This window comes from Mastomys coucha, unplaced genomic scaffold (genome assembly GCF_008632895.1).
Source record: "Mastomys coucha isolate ucsf_1 unplaced genomic scaffold, UCSF_Mcou_1 pScaffold20, whole genome shotgun sequence".
Lineage (NCBI taxonomy): Eukaryota > Metazoa > Chordata > Mammalia > Rodentia > Muridae > Mastomys > Mastomys coucha.
This window is the reverse complement of record NW_022196903.1, coordinates 28,924,079-28,941,478: the sequence shown is the minus strand read 5'-3', so window position 1 is coordinate 28,941,478 and position 17,400 is coordinate 28,924,079. Positions and strand designations below refer to the sequence as shown.

At 42.2% G+C, this 17,400-nt stretch overlaps 1 protein-coding gene and 1 long non-coding RNA gene across 2 annotated transcripts in view; one reads left to right on the top strand and one right to left on the bottom strand.

Annotated features, from left to right (window-relative positions):
- The window catches only part of Exoc4 (exocyst complex component 4), a 750,249-nt gene that overhangs the window by 21,704 nt on the left and 711,145 nt on the right, over positions 1-17,400 (bottom strand). The gene's annotated exons all lie outside the window — the stretch shown is intronic.
- Positions 1-17,400, top strand: part of LOC116098697 — a 62,347-nt gene that overhangs the window by 4,303 nt on the left and 40,644 nt on the right. Inside the window, exon 2 of the long non-coding RNA XR_004121912.1 lies at positions 14,980-15,073. This is a non-coding gene — a long non-coding RNA (uncharacterized LOC116098697). The remainder of the gene's footprint in view (positions 1-14,979; positions 15,074-17,400) is intronic.

The following is a 17,400-nucleotide window of genomic DNA, read 5'->3' as shown; positions in this document are numbered from 1 at the left end:
ATCAATGATTATTGAGTTATAATCTTACAACATTATTTTATCCACCATCTTGCATCTTTTGATCATCTGATTTCTTTTTATAATTCAAAGTGTTTCAGTGAAGACATAAAGCTGCCCTGATCTCCTTCCGGGAGGAAGCCATTCCACTGAAGCGCCTTCAGAGGGGCTCTGCAGGATCCAGCTCAGGGCATGCAGCGAGAGCAGCCTGTGCTTTGACTGAGAAACATCCTCAAAAGCATGGGTCTCTTCTCCCTGTGGTCTTTATCCTTGTTGCTTTCATCTCTCTTCTTATGGCTACATTCATGCTTCAATGGGAGTTACATTCCTTTGCTTAGCCCCTGATTTGACTCACTTTCCGATAATATCAGCCTTCTATAAAATCACAAAAACTAGGAAATCAAGGGCTAGTATCCCCCTGCACATTACAATAGGAAGGAGACTGGAAAGCTAATCATTTCCTCCTTGTATATGTACTGTTTTCTTAATGATTTTAAAAAAGACCTTATTTTATGAGTCTTCTGCCTGCATGTATGTCTGTAGAGCATGCCTGTGCAGTGCTCACAGTTGCCAGAAGAGATTGTCATATCTCCTGAAATTGGAGGTTACGCACTGTTGTTAGTCACCATGTGGGTTCTGAGGATTAGAATCTGGGTCCTCTGGAAGAGTACCTATGCTCTCAAACACGGAGCCATCTCTCCAGCCCACTGTACTGTTTTCTACTGCAGTTTTAAACCTCACAATTTGCCTAGAGTAGAAGTAAAGCACCTCTAAGCTATAGAGAAGGAAAAGAAAGTAATAAACACTTAAGAAACTTCTGGTGGTTGTGAAGCTACTAGCACGTGCAGGGGCCTGGTCCAAACACCAGGACTGTGTAACCAGCATGAGAATCTATCCCTGCAGCATCTATATGATACACACAAATAGATTGCAGAATGAGATCCTTTAGCATATATGAGTTCTATACAAATGATTGCTCAAAGGAAAGAAAATCTTTTGGAAGCTCAGAGGATGCTGAGTTGGCACATTAACTTGTATTTCAAGGGAGAATTTCTGAACAAAGAGACTAGACACTGGCTTGTGTCTGCTTTATTTATTCTGCATTAGTTCTGTTATTGAGTACAAGGATAACATCGACAACATTTTTTTTTCCAACAGATCTGCTGGCATGAACACTAATCTATGTGCATGAGATTAATAAAGGACATGTGTAGACCTTATAGTCATGCTGAGGTAGACATCACTGTTCCCAGGGACCTCATACTAAACGCAGTCTGCTTTGGACTGGTTTTGAGAAGGCACCTTCCATTTGTGCTAGCAGATAGATTGGGATGTGCATGTGATAGAATTTTGACCAGTACGTGCCACAAGACGTCAGCTGAGGAACTGCTAAAAAAATGTTTCCTTCTTGGACAAAATAAAACAGAAAAGGAAACACTCTTCTTGCATGAGATGTTTTTTGTTGTTGTTGTTGTTGTTTTTTTTTTTTTTTTTAGGACATTTGAGTATTCAGCAGCTAACCTCAGACCACAGACAAAGCTTCTGGGATGAAGGCAACATGCCCAGAAGGAGGAAGAGCAGGGATATGCCATGAACTTGATTCTTTAATGACATCAACAGGACAGTGAATTATCAGTCTAACTTGGGGCTTCAAATTTTAGGAGAGGAAATACCTATTTTTGAAATACAGGTTTAGTCGGGCCTTGTTGTGTATACCAGTACTCAGGCAGTGAGACTGAGGTAGGCTGAAGCACCACCTGGAGAGTGAGGTCAGCCTGGGCAGTACAGAGAGAACCACCCCAGATTAAAGTTTCAAGTCAGGGTTTCCGCTACACGCAGTCAAAGCATCCTAATAGGGGCTGGAGAGATGTAGATGACCTGAATTGGATCCTAGCACCCACATGTAGCTTGCCACCATTTATAATTTCACTCCGAGAAGATCTGATACCTTCTTCTGGCCTCTAAGGTCTCTCTACACAGTGCAAAGACAAGTACACAGGCAAATCACATTCACATAAGAGAAAAATAAAGCAAGAGAACAATGTGAAGACAGCATCCTAACAGATGGAGAAGATCTGGCTTGGCATCAACACTGAGCTCTTTTAGTATGTCATGGGTTAGTATGAAGATGCTATTCTTGGACATTTACCTGCCTAGATGTTTTACCAGTCTTACCTGTCCCTGTTTAAGGCGAGGCCACCACTGACACAGACCCTTCTCCCTCGTTCTCCTGCCCATCCTTTCAGCCTCCTATGATGTTCATTCTTTGCTTTATCTCCTCTACATTTCCCTTTTGCTGTGTGAAGGTGAACATTCCATACTGTCCTGGAAGCACAGCAGAGTCTCCTCTGCCTTGTGTGCATGAGGATTCATGAGAAACCAAAGGACTGAGGTCACCATACACACACAGGCTGGCTAGTGCTGGGAAGGTACAGAGTAAGGCCGTATTCCTTCATGGACAGAAGCAATCCCCAAACCTCTCAAAGGCAATTATTCCAAAAATTTGTTTTACATGAATTGATCAGTTTTTTTTCCTTTGAACATTTCCAATCCCGTGTTCTTTTTCTTACACTACTTATATTTACCAGATCTTGCTTCTTTTTAGCCCCTTAGTAACATTACCAATTTTTGGGTGCCCCCACTACCCCAGACTTTCCCAATGGAGCTGCATCCTTCTTTTCCAGCTGGGACTGGTTCATCTTTGTGCTGCTTCATGGCCCTGTCACCACTGTTTGTTGGGTGGGATCGACTTGATTCTCACTGCTTGGACATGCCTTTGGTTCTTAGTTCCCTAGGAGAGGAACATGATCAGTGCTCCTGTGCCTGGGAGGGCAATGTGAGTGGCATGAAGGGTGCCCACAGGTAGAGTTACTTTCTTCAATCTTGCATTAGGAGGCTCTATATTCTGGAGTGCTCATGCTCTCTCTCCGTGTCCTAACATGGATCCTTCAAAATAAAATGTCTAACATTTGGGAGCGGAGGGAAGCAGTATGATGCTTTTCATTGACTCTCCCATCTTTGTGTCCACTCTCACTGTTTTTCCTTTTGTCTTGTTGGTAAGCCTTGCACTTGCTCATATTTCCTCTGGTGCTCCAATGTTCTTCTGGGTTGCAGAAATCTGTCTCTATCTCTAGTTCAATGGTAACCCACTTCCTATTTGTTTTCACTTGTGAGTCACTCCTTTCTGGCTGTGCAGTTCACCACATTGTACCTGTCACTAATGTAGACCCTGTAGACATTGTTAAAAGTGTCATGTGGGGCACTGTCACCTAACACACACACACTGCCCCCTCCCAAGATGGTGTCTCACTGCATAGCTCTGGCTGTCCTGGAATGTACTATATGGACCAGGCTGGCCTTGAACTCACAGAGATCCACCTACCTCTGCCTCATGAGTGCTAGGATTAAAGGCATGTGTCAACACACCTGTTGTCACAGGATTCCAAATTGGCACTGAGTTTCCCAATTAGTGGTCCAGGAAGAAAGACACTGCTTACTTGTGGGACCTAAGTGGGCACAGTGGGAGGAGGAAGAGACTAGTGAAGCTCTACAGAATAGCTTTTCATTCCAGAAACTACTGAAGGGACTGTTGGGGTCCACCATGGTAGACTATGGTAAACTCCTAAACATGCAGGATTCTGTAAGTCCCTAGGTGCTGTCTCACTACCATAGTTCCCCCACCAAAAGGCTGGTGAGCTCAGATTAGACTGGTCTTAGCTGGCATCCTTTCTGGGAAAGTGATAATGAATTCTGCCAGGAGAGGATGTTAGATGGCTCTGAGCCTGGCAGGGTGACAACATCTGCACCTTGATGTGACATGGAGAGGTGCCAGTCAGTCCCATTAGCAGCAGGAAGATGGTGGCAGGGGCAACAGCTTGTATGTGATGGTGATGACAGCCACAAACAGTGAGACAGGCTGGGTGCCGCCCGACACTGAGACAGTCACTGGGCAGTGACAGCAGCTGTAGCCACAGGAGAAAGTGCTGACAGACACAGGACACACATGCCTAATGCCTTAACGTAATAAAGCAAACTTGCTTTCCATACGTAGGCTATTGCTTTCTACGTGATGTGGTGAAGGTGAAGGAAGACTTCAGCAAGTTCAAAGATGCTCCGTCAAGGAGCTGTTCTCTGATTTCAAAGGCAAAAGACCTTAGAAAGCCTTTGTTTCTATCTCTGCATCGCCAGTCCCCAACCTTACCTTTTAGAGTTAACTTTTTTTTATAAGAAAGTCAGTGGCTGTAGCAGGATATGTTCTCTGTTATCAGGTGGCAATAAAGTGTTCCCGACAATATTCCCAAAAAAGCTGTGGTCACTAGGGGATCACACACGTAGCATTTTATGCCACACTTATAAACTTGTTAAAATGACCACAACTGAGAGATTGAGCAACACATGAAAATGTGCAGCACAAACCGTTACGAACAGGAAACAAAGGAATCCCAGCACACTTCTTTAGCTGCTTGAACTTGATGGATCTATTCATACAGGGGAGAATTCCTTCATTTGCAAATAGGATTTCCTGTTGTAGGGTAAGATGGTCTTCCAGCTTTGAGGAGCTGCCTATCACACTCTGAACTAGGGACAGCCACCCCACTCTCCCAAGTGCAATGCACTCTTCCTTTAGTGGTAAGCTGTTCTGTCCTAATTAGCTCTACAACTTAATTCTTACTAATAGTACCGTCCTTACCAGGATTCCTGAAAAGATTCTGTCTTGCCTCAACAATGCGGGTTTGTGCTCCCCTCCCCCACTCCCTGCAGGGTAGGAGTGGGGCAGAATACTTGCTTATCACTCTCAGTTTCTGTTCCTTTTGTTTTTCCCAGGTAACCAGCTTTATTGAGATAAACTTTTCCTAACACACAACTCTGCATCTCAGGTGTCCAATAAATACACCAGGGGTCTCCATATTTAAAGCATGTGGACTCACCACACAGTGAAGTTTACATTTTTATTTTCTTAAAAAGAAATCCTGTATTCTTCACTACCCTGTCCCTACTTCCAAATCTGCCCTATGCAAGCATTAGTTTACTTTCTGTCTCTTACATGGTCTTTTCTATTCTGGTCTTTTTTTATAATTGGAGACATGTAGTCTTTTAAAAAACTCATTTTGAATAACATTTGATAAATTTATCAAATATTTGCATACAGAATCTATTAGTGATTCAGTCTTATCACACTACAAATTGTGATGTATGGCTATGTCATATATGAAAGTCTACTTTTACCATAGATGGACATATGGCTTGTTTTCACATTTTGGCTACTGTGAAGACTGCAGCTCTAAGTGTACAGATGTTTCTGGTTCCATTTCTCTTGGGTACATACCGGGGAGTGAATTGTCTGAGCTGTATGTTGTCTACTTTATTCTTAAGATTTATAACTGGCCACACTCTTGCTCACTGTGTGCTCACATTACTGTGGATAAGCAGGGACCATACATCCATCTTTCTAACTCCAAGAATAAAGTGACTTTTATATACTTTCAATAGGCAGTTTTATGAAAGGAATGACTAATTCCTAGCTGATATGTCTTACCCACCCTAAACCAGTGAGTTTTACGGGAATTGCTTCAGATGCTAAAGTAATTGGCATAACTTGATTTTACTTGGCGCTGTCTATTAGACAAATTTGTGTTAAGAAGCTCCTAATGGAGCTAGGCAGTAGTGGTGCACGCTTTTAATCCCAGCACTTGGGAGGCAGAGGCAGGCGGATTTCTGAGTTCGAGGCCAGCCTGGTCTACATAGTGAGTTCCAGGAAAGCCAGGGCTACACAGAGAAACTCTGTCTCGAACCCCTCCCCCCAAATAAGCTCCTAATGGTAGATGGTTCCCAAGATGTAAAGCTCGAGAACAGGCTAACCCACCAGGCTCTACCAATGAGGGTGAGGCCTATTGTATAGCAGGGACAGATGCACAAAGAACACACTTTATTTAGTGAGGTTATATTATCTCTTCACAGAAAATGAACACATGGATCTAGGCACAATGCCTTCTCCTTAGTGTAGTAACCAAACCACCAGCAGTATCCTGTGACCATGAGGTCGGCTTCCTTGTAGTCCCTCCCGAGTCATCCAGAAGACTGCTGAAGGGGCCTCAGGAGCCTCTTCACATCTACACATTGGATCGACTAGCCCAGAATAATCTTTTATCACAGTCAGAAGGTGTCTAGTTTAGACTTGAAAGAAAGTAAGAGTTTGCAGATAAACCTGAGGTCTTCTTTGAATTGATCAGAGATACATATATAGATCCTCTCTTATCCTGGCATTTAGAAGGCATTTCTACATTATCATCATGTACTTGGGAGTGCAAGATCAGAACCTTCTCCCCTCGAGATAGAAATGGTCACTGGAGACAGGAGACTGGTACCAGGTTAGCACTGGGCGAGTTAGGTGACAACACTCATGTGCTCGTGGGCAACAACTTCAGAATCAAGTCACATTATTTCACATTATTTTCCTGAAAAGAATTCTTTCCTATGATCTCTTATCCTCATATAACCCCAGTTCTTGTATTTGTTTTGACTTATAGTTTAGTAGAATTTAGATGTAATTAATTGTGCTACAGTTTCAATGTTAATTTCCTTAGGGGGAAAAGATTCAAATTGATGTAGGCAGAGCAGATATTTATAGCTGAGAGAGAACAGGGTCATATCAATATCAACCATTAGCTAATAAAACTAATACTCTGCCTACATTTACTTAGTAACAAGGACAGGGGTATGTATAAAGAGCAAATAGAAGTCACAATTATCTCCATTCAGGAGTTTCTGCTTGTATGAAAGGAAACTAACTAGTCTAGTACTAGGGAAGGGTCACATGATAGTTAGTGGTTCCCACGGCACTCTTAGGAACCTGTAGTGTTTAATCTTCATTATCAACTTGATTTAACTTACTGAGTCACTGAGGGGACATACTTTGGGGTGCATCTCTGAGGGTATTCCTAGGAGGAGGAAAGAACTGTCTGTAAAGGCAGGACTGACTGACTAAGGCTTTTTCTGGGGGCCTGATGTATAGAGAAGGAGCACAGCTCTATCTCTAAAACCAGGAATATGCTTAGCAAAGGTGGTGGTGGCCTGGGGCCTGGGCCTTAGGAGAGCTGTGGCTTCAGATCCTGAGAACCCAACTCTTTCCACCTTATAGGACTGTGGTTATGAGTCCCAAGGGTGCGTATGTGCTCTGTCTAGGATGCTCTTGAGATACTCTATGCTCCCCTCATGCAAAATTGTTTGATTAGCTTCTCCCTAACTTAGTTCCATTGTATGATAGTTTCTACAGAGTTTGTTTTATTTCTGCCCTAGAAATAGTATATAGGATGCTGAACTTTTTTTTTTTTTTTTTTGATACAGGGTTTCTCTATGTAGCCCTGGTTGTCCCAGAATTCACTCTGTAGACCAAACTGGTCTCAAACACAAGAGCTGTGCCTGCCTCTGCCTCCCTAGTGCTGGGATTAAAGGCCTGTTGTTAATACCACCACCTGGCTACTGTACTTTTTTAATAAGCTTGCTTGGTATAAGATATAGCTTATGCCAGACCTCATAATCCTAAAGTTATTTATCTCCTATATTTCTGATCTCCTGGTTCTCTTTCTCAGGACCCTGTCATTAATGAATGACCTGCTAGTCCAAGGCATCATCCTGAATGTTGGCAGTACCAACCTATGTTCCGAGACCCAGTTTGCACTCCCAACATCAGTGAATAAACACTCCCCATTCTCACATCTATCCAGCATTTATTGTCATCTGTTTCTTTGATCTTGGTCATTTTATCCAGGGGAAGATGAAATTTCAAAGTAGTCTTAATTTGCACTTTCCTGATGGCTCAAAATATTGAGCATCATTTTAAATCCCCCTCAACCATTTGTCTTTCTTTTTTTGAGAACTCTATGTTTAGGTCCAAGCCTTATTTGTAAATTGGGACTTTTGCTTTCTTGGTGTTTGTTTTTTTGAGTTCTTTGTATACTGTCAATACTAATCCTCTGCCAGATGTATGGCTGGCAAAGATTGCAGTTTGCTTGTTTATTTGAATTATAGTGCCCTTTGCTGTACAGCAGACTTTTAGTTTCATGTGGTTCTATTTGTCAGTTGTTGGTCTTAAATGCCTATGTTAGCAGGGTCCTAAAAATCATGGTCACGCTTCTATGTTGAAGCATACACAGTCCCTACTTTCTCCTCCATCAGATTCAGGGTATCAGGGCTTAGGTCAAGGCCCTTGATCCATTTGGAATTGAGGTTTGTGCAGGCTGAGAGATCAGGATCTAGTTTCATTCTTCTACATGTAGCTATACAGTTTGACCAGCATCATTTCTTGAAGATGCTATCTTTTCTCCTGTGTGTAATTTTGACTTCTTTGTCAAAAAACAGATGGCCACAGGTGGTGGACTTATAACTGGGTCCTCAGTTCTAGTGCACTGAGCAATATGTCTCTTCTTATGTCATCATTACACTGTTTTTACATTTACATCTCTGTAGTAGAACTTAAAACCCAGAATGATGATATTTCCAGAAGTTCTTTTATTGTTCAAGATTGTTTGGTTATCCTGTGTTTTTGTTTTTTCTAAATGGAATTTAAGATTAGTTTTTCAACTTAATGGTGGCAGTAACTCACACTAGAGTTCCCCTGCCACAATAAGACAAAAAAAAAAAAATCCTCACTGAAAAGGAATAAATTGAGGGGCTGGAGAGATAGCTCAGCAGTTAGGAACACTGGCTTTTCTTCTGGGAAACCTGTGTTCAATTCCCAGAACCCACATGGCTGTTTGTAATGTCTGTAACTCCAGTATTAGGAGATCTGGCATCCTCTTCTGGTCTTTGGTCTTCTAGTCAGGCATGCATGTAGTACACAAACATATCATGCAGGTAAATATATATATATATATATATATATATATATATATATATATATGTGTGTGTGTGTGTATACACATATATGTATATATGTAAAAGAGACAAACTTTTCTTAAGCCACAAAAGCAGATTATATAGAAGAAAAAGATACCCTAGTAGAAAGAGAAACAATAGCTTCCTGTACTGAAAGAAATTCTGTATAAAATAAATGCAGCAATATCAGGAGAACAAGATCTTTTGGTGGAGAGGGAGAAAGAAAGGGGAGGGGGTTGGGGTAGAGGTGGGGGGTAGGGTACTAGTGTTTACCATTTTACTCTTACCTCAGGAGAGGTGTTAAATTAATTCACATTCCTGGTAGCCTTCAGCTTCTCAGGAGAGATATAACACAGGAAACTATTATTTCTGGTAATTTAAGTATATGTTGTTAGCCCAAGTGTCAGAGGACAAAATGAATACATATCTGAAAAAGGCTTTTCTTTGACAGCAATCACCACTTTATACTTGTATGGGCCTCTCAAACCATCAAACACTCACTTGTCACATTCAGGGTTAATTTTATGTTTCTTGGAGTGGACTGAACCTGAAACAATACCATATAACATGCCATAATCGACTAACTCTTGATTTTCTTGCAGGTCTAGTGTGGGAAGGCAGGTAAATAATTCCCCAAATTACACTTAGTAAATTCATTTTAATAGCATGAGGAGAAGCACTCGTCGAAATGTAGAATATGCAAAGATGGGCTTTCGCTGTGTGTGCATATGTCAAGGTCCCAGTTGTAGAGAATGGATTATTATTGAAAGGTTACTGGGAAATTCCAACCTCTCCTCTGCCCATTTTATCGTCCTTCTTTTTAAATCTTAACTTTCAAAGTGCAGCTCAAAACAGGCTTCTTCAACATGTCCCTGAGTTATTTCAGTCTACCCTGAATGACGTCCTCAGCATCCTCTCTCTTTCCATAAAAATGCCTCCCTATAATGTGATTGTTTTGAAGTGTGTGTCTACACTTTAGTGTTATTTCCTGATTAAACTGTAACCATTCAGCAAAGTGCTCCTGGGAGTAGCTTCATTTCTCCTTCCTGTGTATCCAGCATTGTCCCCTCTTGATTGGGTAACTGACCTTATCTTTGGAGCATGTTCTCTGAGGTCTAGACTCATCAGATCTCCACATCAGAGGTGGATGCGTACTTGGACAGCCCCATCACAGTGCTTATCCCTCCTGATTCTCTAGCAACTTGTTCATACATGGACACTGAGAGGGAAAAGTCCCTTTGTGAGATTTGCTCTATCCTTCTAGGAGAGAGAAGGTATGTGAAGTTCTAGCTATGCACATTAAATGCCTTTCAGCTACTATTTTACTACTACTGGGAGACAGGCTATGTGGTACAGCTAAGTTGATTCAAATGAATGCATGAGCTGCAGGGAGAAAAGGAGTCTAGCTGATACAGTTAGAATCCTGGGAGAAAAGCAAGTCTAAAACCAACTATTTCTTGTAAGTCTCAGTTTCATGATTCAATAATTTTTTTTTCCCTTCTAGTTTAAGGGACTTTGAATTAGGTTTCTATTCCATGAAACTGATAGAGTCTTGACAAAGACATTGGATAGGTCTAACTGGATCAGGCTGAGCTAAGCATATTTAACCTGGAGCTCATCCAAAGATAAACCCTAACGAGCCATGCTTCCCACCATTATGCCTTCATTTAATCCTCTACTATGTCAAACCTGGCAAGCTCTATGACTTGGAATGTTAGAAGAGATTCTGTGCAGGTACTGGGTCCAAGCCTGATAAAGGCCTGATAAAGTAGTTTCTATGTCATGCTTTCAGAGTCTCACGCTATCGTGTGTGTGATGCCGTAAAAGTGACACGTGAAACTTACATGGAAAAGGGAGCATTGTGAGACAATGTAAAGGGATCGTGCATCCCCGCTGAGCCTGGTACTCTAGCTAGCTCCAGCAAGTCAGCATGCCTGTGAGGTAAAGCCACACCAGGCAGCTTAGCCCCGCTGCCATCAACTACAGACTACAGTGAGACCAAGACTCTACAGAAGAAGCTCATGGTTGAACCTTGGTGACTGCTGTTTCAAAAGAACAAATATGAGTGACTGCTTTAGGTACTGAGTAATATAGACAGCAGGGATAAATGTGTAGATTAAATAAGTAGGTTTTGGTTGGGACTGAATTATGGGTATAATTCAGTCAGGTCTGCTCTTAAAAAAGAAAAAAGAAAATTCGTGATAGTTCTGTATAAGGGTGTTATATAATTGACCAAGATGAGGAAAAGGGATAGGATCAGAGCTTTATGTGTGTGTGTGTGTGTGTGTGTGTGTGTGTGTGTGTATGTACACGCGCCCCAGTCAGAAGTCCTCAGTTATAGAAAAGGGGTTATTGAAAGGACATTGGGCAACTCATACTTTCAAGAGAATAGAACTTAGGAAGTCGGCAAGAACAAGTCATCCAGGCAGCAGATAGAATCATGGCTCAAATTCCTTAAAAATTCTTCAAAGCTGGTTCCATGGAGACAGCACCGCTGCTGGAAACACAGAATGCTGTCTTGCTCTGCTTCAGCAGCCAGAACTGAATGCTGGCATCCTACAGTCAGGCCTAGCCTGGACTCCACATAGGGTCCAGGCCTTGACTTCTAGATTCTTATGATGGAAGGCAAACCCTTCCAAACTTAGGTGATAAGGAACACTCTAAATAGATTTTGAAACTAGATAGTCAAAATGACATCTGTCAATCATACATAGCATTTTTCTTTTTTAAAAGACTTAGTTTTCTATTGATATAACAAAAAGACACAGCTCCCTGCGATTTAGACTAAACATACTAGCATCTGTGAGAATCTCAGCTGTCATCATTACCACCACATGCTAGGAGTTTACTGATTCTCTGGGAATTGCTCTTGGTCGCAGCCTCACTCTCTTCAGACTGCCTGGCCCAGTTTCCTCCCCGACTTGGATGCTGTCTAATGCTGCTGCAGTGTCAGGCCTTTCTGGAGGTCTCATACCTTCTCGTGTCTCATTTGATCCATCAGTGATGGTGACTGCCTCAAGACTGGCATTTCTCATAATCTTTTGGATATGTTTTGTTTACCCTTGCATTAGAGATTTTTCTCACTACAGAGACAGATATATGACACAGCAACTTAGGGATTTCTTTTGGTTCACTGTTTGAGGGTACATCCCATCACAGTGGGGAAGGGATGGCGACAGAAATGGGAGGTGGCTGGTTATATTGCCTTCACACTAAAGGGGAGAGAATGTGAGTGCTGGTGCTTATGGCTCTCTTCTATCCAGTCTGTAGAATGGTGTCACCTATATCCACAGTGGGTCTTCCCACCTCGGGTAAGCCTCTTTTGAGATGACCTCTCAGACACTTCCAAAGTTTCTCTCCAAAGGGACTCTAAAACCTGTCAAGTTCATGGTCGGCATTCACCATTACATCCCTGCTATCCCCTCACCCAATATCTCTTCCCAGTTTAACTCAGAGATGAGGAAAGGCTGCTACACACCTCCCTTAAGCTCTAGGAACACCCTGACATGCTTTAATAGTCAGTAAAAGCATCATGGCTATGGTTTATCTTTTTGAAATAATACTGTTTGTCACTATAAGCCATATAACATGACCAAGCTACGGAGAGACTTGTCACTGAATCATGGTCCTGTTATCTAGCACTAGTATAGATCCAGTGCTACTCTTTCAGAGACTTGATTTTCCCATTTGTAGAAAGAAAATCCTAACCTTTAAGCACACCAGGTTAGTGTGGGCTTCATTAGGCTAATACATGTAGTGTGCCTTACACAAAAAATGTAATTTTTTACATGGTCTAGCTTAATTACTATCACTAATAGTAGTGCAGTAACAAAATCAAATCAAATACTTACTTTAAGCAATCTGTTGTTCCTATCTAGGCTTACAGGAAGCTTGGGGTGCTGTGACAGAAGTGGAGTTACTCTATAATGTAGTATAAAGGAAGGATGCAATCAGATACTGCTTATGCTGGGGTGTCACGCTGACGCACCACTGACACAATACAGTAAACTCTACTCAATGAATCAACTATCTCCATGTAGTGTGCCCTTCCTTGATGACAGAGAGGGTCCCACTCAAGTGAAAACATCATATACTCTAATTATCACTGCAGGGAAAGGCACTGCTGTCCCAGTCAGTGTGATTCTGTTTTCATGTTTGTTTCTGAACATAAACAATAATTCAAAGAAAGAGATTAGCATTAGAAAGGGAAGAATAAACTTAACACTTCACGAGATTGAATGGGCATGGTATAGGAGACAAGGCAAACTTCTGAAGTGGCAACAACAGGACAGATTAGACTGAACAGGAAAGCGTAATATGAAGGTTCATTGAGAAGATGTGAATATTAACAATTCATATTTTTAGGTGCTGGCTATCTTTAGTACCAGCAGTCAGCTGCCACCATGTGCATTATGTTGGGTAGAGTGAATTCCCCATGATGTATCTGATGTATCTGGAGGACTCCTATTGATGGTTGGCAGGCAAAAGAAATCTTTCTCTCTTTGCCCAGGTGAGCAAACAGAGTGGCCAGTGTTTTCCAGGCTGATCCGTATGGGTCTTGCTGGAGTAAAGGTGCCTGAAGAAAGAAACTGCAAATACTGTTGGAAAACTGTATTTTCATTCAAAGGGGAGGAGGGTGCTTAGGCTGTGGCTTAAGAGCCCACCATTTCAGCGTGTGCTACTGGTGAGAAGGAGCCTTAAACTCCTGAGACCCAAAACACATTCCTGCACAGCACACGGTAAATATTGGAGGCTCATTAGGGGAGCTGGCCAATAGCTGCTGGCCAATAGTTAAAGCTTTTAACTAAGGCAATCAGCTCCCTGGCAGACATATGCTTCTCTTGTTGAAATGCTATTTATGTGTCATTACCATTTCGATACTTATGTCCCTGGAGAACTAAGAAACCAAGAAATGGAAAAAAAGTCCCAATTTCTGAAAAAAAAATTTCCTCTACCCCATAATTAAAGTTAACAAAAGAAAACAGACAGACTGCCACATCGATGGAGCAGAGGGAAGCTAAGGCTTCAAATGACTGATTTACCACAGCAAGTAATTACTTTATGTTTCTCACAAACATTTGAAACCTATTATTACTTTCACAGCGGCACACATCAACAGAAGACTGTCACCTAAGGGAGAAATGGGGAACTGGGCTGTAATTAATTTCTGGTCGAATATATCATGAAGACTTTAATGTTGTCAATAAAAGGCTCTAGCAACTAAAAATCCCCAGCTTCTTCCTCCTCCTCAATCCCAATACTTCCAAAATATTTAATCAGCTTCTCTATGGAATAGATTGCCTAAAGGAGAATGAGATGCAGTGCTCAGGTCTGCTGAAAAGTTGCGGCTATTGATCCCTCCTCCCAACGTGGAGTATCATGAGAGAGAAGTCAATCAAGTGCTGGCCTCTCCTACCCCCACCTGGGTTTTTTTCATTTTGCTCCATTTGCAATAGAGGAAAATAGAAGGCGCAGTTCTTTGGAGGAATCTGAACATGCAGATGCCAGGCAACAGAAATCATTACAGCAGCAACCGAAGCCTGTGTCTTTAAAGGTTAGAACACAAAGATTAAGAATGCCCGCCGGGGAAAAAGTGCAATAGCTGATCTGAATAAAGCCTTTCCATCAACTGGAAAAGCACAGCACAGCAGATGAGGAGCTGCCGTGGAGGTGACATTTATGCTTTTGAGCACCCACATGTTTATTTTGTCAATTACTGTTTGGAGTCTACTAAGACCTTTATAGGTCATACGCAGGCAGTAGCTAGCTTCTATCATCTGTCTTGCTCTTCTACTGGTATGGTAAGTGCTACAGGCATGATTTTAACTGTGATAAGAAAGAGGCCTACATGACTTCTTTTGTCATCCATCCATCCATCCATCCATCCATCCATCCATCCATCCATCCATCCACACATCCATCCATCCATCCATCCATCCACCCATCCATCCATCCATCCATCCATCCATCCATCCATCCATCCACACATCCATCCATCCATCCATCCATCCATCCATCCATCCATCCATCCATCCATCCATCCACTTGAACATGCATTATTATGGAGACAGATTGGGGTGGACTGTTTTCCTTTCCTTTTCTTTTGAGAACTGCAGATGGAAGTAGAGCACCAGTCCTCTAGGTCCCATCTCTGTCACCACATCACATGGCTGCTGATCTTCTAGGCAAAATCATTTTACAGGTAGGGAGAACTTCAGCCAAGTAAGTGGAGTTTACTTGCTCAAGTTCATATAATGATTTTTTAGTTGGATTTTTTCTTTATTTACATTTCAAATGTAAATAAAGACACTTTCCAGGTCTCCCCTTTGGAAACTCCCTATTTCACCCCCCCTCCCACTGCCTCTATGAGGGTGCTCCCTTACCCACCCACTCACTCCTTTCTTCCTGCCCTGGCATTTCCCTACACTGGGGCATCAAACAAACTCAGGCCCCAGGGTCTCTCCTCCCATTGATGCCAACAAGGTCATATTAAGGGCTAAATTTGCTGGTCATTTACTATACAAATGAAATATACACATCTTTTCTTGTGACAGAGTTATGTCCCCCAAGTCCATTATTAGTTGCAAATACTGTAAAATGCACATGCACTTACTCTATCTAACCAATGGCTTGTCAAAGCTCACTTAGCTTAGCTAGCCTTTACTGTACTCAGAACATTTACATTCACCTCTAGCTGGGCAGAATCATGATACAGCATCTCTGTTCTGCAGTAGTGCTATGCACCTCAGGCACATTACTGAGTATGTTACTCAAACAGAAAAACAGAATTGTTGAATGTGAGAAGCCTTAGGTGCAATCCTGAGCACCAACCCCTGTCCTCCCAAATATCAGAAAAACTGACATGTTGGCTAAGATATCCAGATTAGCATTTTAGTCATTGTGACTTCTTTGGGTACAGTAGTTGGGGAGGGGAAGGAAAGAAGAGGGAGGGAGGGAAAGAGGCAGAGAGGGAAGGAGGCAGAGAGGGATGGAAGGAGGAAGAGGGAAATGGAGAGGGGGAGAGAGGGGGAGGCAAGGAGGGAGAGGGAGAGAGAACACGGGCAAGCCTTAAACAAGAACAGAGGGTAGCTCTGATAGGTGGATACTGTATGGGTTTCAAAAGATGTGTGAGGTAAGGTCAGTATGTCTCCTAGACTCTCTATGAGCTGCCCACATGGGGATCTCCAGGGTGCCTGTCAAGCTGCACATATATGCCCAGGCAAACTCCCAACCATCTAAGAATTTTTAGGGATAGAGTCTTCCTTTGTCAGACATCAGCCCAGGAAAACTGTATATCCTCTTACCTTTGGGAACCACTTGTTAAGCTGCTTGTTGTCTCAGCATTGCATGCATAAGAATTTGGAAGCAAAGCTAGAGTTTGTCAGTAGAATGGATGATCAAGCGCTGGCTCTAATTTGTGCTATGGCTCTGAGGCATTGTCTAGAGCTATAAGCAAGTGCTATGACAGGCATTTGGGAAGACAATATAAGAAGGTTGAGCAAAACTAATCCTGTAAAACCAGGGTATTAAATCATTTTTTTTCCTGTGGAACTCTCTTTAAACTGTAAAGGAAAGTTATTTAAAATTACCAGTAGAATCTGTAACTTGATTGTAAATACTTGTCCTTATACCAACAGATAAATGTAGCTCTCATCTCTCATCAAAAAGTTTCTTTTTGCAGCAGCTAGAGACCATTATAGCAAGCCGTAATTGGTCAAACTGCAAACAGCAAATGACTAGGGGGTGCTCAGCCCTAGTTGATACATCTACACTCGAAGCCCAACACCCAAGGCTCAGGAGACATCAAGGAAGAAGGGGCAGAAAGATGTAATGGCTAGAGGACCAGGATGTCTGTTAGGAGGCTGTCTTCTGTAAAGGGCAGGAAAGCTGCACCCTTAGCAGATCAGCAATATGGAGCCTAAACAAGGCCTGAACACCAGTTGATATGTGATGTGGATGGGGGAGATATCACAAGGACTTCACCCCTACATCTTCAGGCAATTAATGACTGCTGAGATGGAGAAAATTAGCCTTCCCCAGGGACTAGCCCCATAACTGGTTCTCTAACACTAAACGGTCAGCTCTAAAAATATATACATACGAGCAACTCAGAAGAATGGACTCAGAAGATTACTGTGATGCTCTGTATATGCTTGGCCCAGGGAGTGGCACTATTAGGAGGTGTAACCTTGTTGGACTAGGTGTGTCACTGTGGGCATGGGCTTTAATATCCTTACCCTAGCTGCCTGGAAGCCAGTCTTCTGCTAGCTAGCTGCCTTCAGAACAAGAGGTAGAACTCTCAGCTCCTCTAGCCCCATGCCTGCCTGGAGGCTGCCACGTTCCTGCCTTGATAATAATGGACTGAACCTCTGAACTTGTAAGTCATCCCCAATTAAATGTCATCCTTATAAGAGTTGTCTTGGTCATGGTTTCTGTTCACAGCAGTAAAACCCTAACTAAGACAGTTACATTTATACACTTATGTGTATGTGTGTGTGTATATATATGTATATATATATATATATATAT